Source organism: Peromyscus maniculatus, chromosome 7, assembly GCF_049852395.1.
Source record: "Peromyscus maniculatus bairdii isolate BWxNUB_F1_BW_parent chromosome 7, HU_Pman_BW_mat_3.1, whole genome shotgun sequence".
Taxonomy (NCBI): Eukaryota; Metazoa; Chordata; class Mammalia; order Rodentia; family Cricetidae; genus Peromyscus; species Peromyscus maniculatus.
In genome coordinates, this window is record NC_134858.1 from 28,290,933 (window position 1) to 28,295,694 (window position 4,762).

Sequence of the window (4,762 nt, forward strand, 5' to 3'; positions counted from 1 at the left end):
CTCATGCAAACAGCAGTCACGACAGACAATCCTTCTAGAGAGGTACCAGCACAAGCCGTTATGTGGAGGAGAAAGTGAGTGGGGTCTAGGGCTGCTCTTGGCGTTCTCTGGCTATACCATGCCCTACCAGCATATGCTTCATAAACACTTACTAGTCAATGGACAACAACTGCTTCGGCGAGCCTGAATTAAATGTGTACTTGAGAGAATTAGGCAATACTGCAAAGAGAATTCAGTGATATTTTCTATTGTATGTGTTATTTCTTCAGAAACATCAGGGCTGCTTTCCATCCAGGAAATTTTGGCTTTCAGAGGTACTCAAAATTGAAGCAAGAGATTAATCCAGGGAGAAAATGATGGCCTTTCCGAAGGGCGTGGGTAATGGCCCCAAGAATGATGATGGCTAGAAATCCCATTTCCAATTGAGCCAAAGGAAAAGGACATCACTTGGAGGTTCTGATCCAACTAGCATAGTGATCTCTGGAGTGTCTGGGAGCCCACAACTGTGCAAGAAGGGGACTAGGCATGTCACAAATATCCTCATTTGATTCTCTTGACAACTGTCTAAGGCAGTTATTGCTTTATTACTTATAGAAGGGGAACTGGTGTTCAGAGAGGCTAAGCAATCTGCCCAGTGTTGCACAGCTAGCACCTGGCAAGATTACCATACCAGGCAGGTTGGAGTGGCTAGCGCCAGCCTAGAGGCAAAGCTGATTGAGCTACTCTAACAACATCAGCCTATAGTGTCTATCCTAGGGGATATCCTTCAAGAGAAGACTTCTTTCTTTCTTTCTTCCTTTCTCTCTTTTTCTAGCTGGCTAGAATGCAGATTTGATCACACACACACACACACACACACACACACACACACACACACACACAGTGAGTCACCATTATGGAATCACAAGAAGGAAAGACGGATAATGACAGAGCTGTCCTGTAGGAATGTGCTCACTGAGGAGTTGTGATGCCGTCATCATGACCTTGGGCTCCTTCTCCAACATTTCACACACCAGACAACTAAGCCTTTAAACACTGTTATTGGAAAGTTTCTGTTGCTCCTCTGGGTAGAGTCCTATCTACTGCACAAGGCATACCTATTCTTTGCCCTCGTCTCTCCTACTTTCAGCCATGTCCTTTCATGCATTTTCTACTTTTCCTCACACATTTTCACCCAGTTTGCACATGTATCGGATTCATTACAGATCCCAAACATCAGGAGGATCGTCCACAACCTCAGAGAAGGCAAGTGTGGGCTGAAGTTGGAACCACGGTCCTAGAGTCAATGTTCTTGGACCTGACTTACAGAGAAGGAGCAGCTCAACCCCAGATCCCCCTGCCCAGTCTGCCTCCCTGTCCATCTATGAAGCAAGACGTAAGTCTAGCCAACAATATCGCCTTTCCAAGAAAGTAAGTACGAGTCACCCTGCTCCCCTGGATCCTCTGCTGCCATCGTTCTCATAAGGCCTGATGTACGTGATGTGGCTGTCATGGAACATCTGTCTCCAGTCCCACCCAACAGTACAGGATTCCAGGAAAGTCCAAGCCAGACTGCACTGGACTTGCCCTCCTGTGTCATCTTCGCTTATCTTCCAGGACAAGTTCAATTGAGCCTGGCTGCAAAGAGAAGTGATGCTTACTCTTCCCATGGAAGTGTTTCAACGAATTCCACAGCCGATGGAACCTAAGAGTCCCTTGATCATTGCATCCTAGAGCTGGAGAAAGCAGAGGTCAGAGTGTCCAAAAAAAAAGATTTTAAGACTGAAGGAAGCCAGCCAGCCAAGGCCAAGCAGATTGCTATTAGATGACAAAGACTATTGGAAACCACAACACAGCTACACAGCTCTTTTGACATGCCCAGCACTGGCGGAGTCACGTGCGTTAGACGATTGCATTCCCCAACACCTGCGAGATAGTCTCAGAGACACAGTTCTGCTCACTTCCCAAGCTACTCTGGTCCTGAGTCAGGATTCAAGTCCAAGGTTATTTGTTGCTTGAACCTGGACTGTGCTCATTCATAGCACCATGTTACCAATTCATTACTTGCCAAAGCAAGAGACTATCAGGATTCTCTCTCACACAACTAAGCCAATTTTTACACTTTGGAACCTCAGACTTGTCATCAGTTTCATTCACATGGTGCTGTCCTGGGCCTTGATGTTTGCAAGATGGGAACCTAACATCTGAGTCCAGAAGAAAACCGAGCTTCACTTTTATCCACAGGCACCAAGCTGAACAACCACTTTCAAGGCTCACACTAGGGTTCAGTGTTTAGCCCCTCTCTGTTTTCCTCAGTCATTCAAATATTTATTGAATCAAATAAAAGCAACCTAGTTCAGAGATAAAATATTAAGAAGGATTTCAAACTGGGCTTCATGGAGGACATACATAATCCCAGCTAAGTCCAAAGACCTTGTTATTGAGAGGTTGAGACAGGAGAATTACCATGAATATAAAGCCAGTCTGGGCTACACAATAAGACTCTGTATAAAAGAAGAAGAGGAGGAGGAGGAGGAGGAAGAGGAGGAGGAGGAGGAGGAGGAGGAGGAGGAGGAGGAGGAGGAAGAGGAGGAGGAGCATTTTAACAGGAGAGATGAACAATGTGCAAATTATTTCAAAATAAATTTTGGTAAAATTGTGTTAAGTGCCACAAAGGAAAAGTACACAGAACCATAGAAGGGAATCAAAGCAGGCGTGTCCAGAGGGGAGGTGAAATGAGAGGGGGTTCTAGGATGGTAGGAAGCTTTGGAAATTCAAGGAGCTGAAAGAAAACCAGGATGCTAAAGACATGACTATGAACTGGATTGTTCAAGACCTGCTAGATTGGACTCGATCCTAAGAATAATGGATATTGTTACAATAATACACCACCGAGAAGTTTTACACAGTGTGATTTGTGCGGATAGGTAGTCACTTTCGATGCTAAAGGCAGATGCCATCACAGTGCAGGCAGAGGCCTCAAGGAGGTTATCACAGTTGTCCCACTAAGAGATAATGCATGTGGAGAAAAGAGGAGGCTGAGAAGAAACGTCAGTAGAATTCAGGTGGTAGGTAGAAGAGGCATGAGCAGCAAATGTGAGCACAGAGCTTGGAAGCGCTCTTATGTTGAAACTTACCAGAAGTTTGACCTATCTAGACTCATCTGGAGACGTATGTTTGACCCCTGGCACACCCTTTGTTCTGCTTCTTGATTAGCTATAGGTGTAAACAAGAATCCTCCATCACAGTGGCAAACCATTGTGTGGCTATGCACTCTCAGCGACACTGAGCTACAATAAACACTAGCTCCTCAAGGTTGCTGCCTGTTAGATGTATAATCACAAGAAAAGCAACTAATGCAAGTTGCCGGGTGGTGGTGGCGCACGCCTTTAATCCCAGCACTCGGGAGGCAGAGCCAGGCAGATCTTTGTGAGTTCGAGGCCAGCCTGGGCTACCAAGTGAGTTCCAGGAAAGGCGCAAAGCTACACAGAGAAACCCTGTCTCGGAAAAAAAAAAAAAAAAAAAAAAGCCGGGTGGTGGTGGCACACGCCTTTAATCCCAGCACTTGGGAAGCAGAGGCAGGCGGATCTCTGTGAGTTTGAGGCCAACCTGGACTACCAAGTGAGTCCCAGGAAAGGCGCAAAGCTACACAGAGAAACCCTATCTCGAAAAACCAAAAAAAAAAAAAAGAAAGAAAAGAAAAGAAAAGAAAAGCAACTAATGCAAGTCTCATGATCAAAGAGTATGTCTAGTGGTGCAGGGCAGAGGCACAGTCTGCATGGTGGTGTATCCCAGGCACTCTGCACCAGTAGCAGGTACTACCGAGGCAGGTATGGAGGGGCTCCTGGAGGGCCTGTGTTCCCAGGACAAACTCAGGATCCACTGTAGAGTTACTTTGCTTCTGTGAATGGACAGGATGGACCAATTGATGCTGATGGGTTGCAGAGACGTGTAACACAGTCTGGCACTGCTGGAGGATATAAACTTTTAAATCTGGGGGCTTGTCATCTTATGGTTTCAATGTTGGACAGAGATATGTCTGGCACCATGGGAATCGATGAATTTGAAGAGCTCTGGGCTGTGCTGAATGGCTGGAGACAACACTTCGTTAGCTTCGCCAGCGATAGGAGTGAACAGTGGACCCCCAGGAACTGCAGAAGGCCCTGACAACAATGGGATTCAGGCTGAGCCCCCAAACTGTGAATTCAATTGCAGAGCAACACAGCACCAGTGGGAAGGGGTCACCTTTGATGACTGCATCGCCTTCTGTGACAAAGTGAGGGCTCTCACAGACAGCATTGGAAGTCAGGATTCTGGTCAACAAGGAGCAGTGAATTTCTCACGTGAGATTACACTCAGTGTGCTTCCCTAGTCTAAGTCAAAAGGAGGCCATCTGAACATACTCAACGTTCCAGCTGGAGTCGGCCCTTGCTTCTTCCTTCAGGCTTTCCGTGCTGCGTGCAGATTCCCACCAACACTCCCTGACAACTGTTGAACGAGATTATGACTTTATATACAACTGGAGCTTCATTTTTAATTTTAATAATACATTCTTGAAGTTTAATAATAGAAGAACAAGTCTGTTGTACCAGTCAGAAGCTCTTAGTCATTATCAGCCATGCCTTATTTTCCTGCCCAACCTCTTATATATAAACTCAAGTATGCAAAATGTTTAAAGCCCGTTATGGATTTCTTGTGACGTATGAGAACTTTTCATCAGACTTGGCTGCTATCCTTTCCTTCCTTCAGGAATGTGGTTAGAGGTTTCCTGTTGGGTAGTCTT

General features: G+C 45.8%; 1 pseudogene; it reads left to right on the forward strand.

The window, feature by feature from the left end:
• Positions 1-3,723: 3,723 nt before the first annotated feature.
• LOC121831041 (sorcin pseudogene) lies at positions 3,724-4,351 on the forward strand (annotated as a pseudogene).
• Positions 4,352-4,762: the final 411 nt, after the last annotated feature.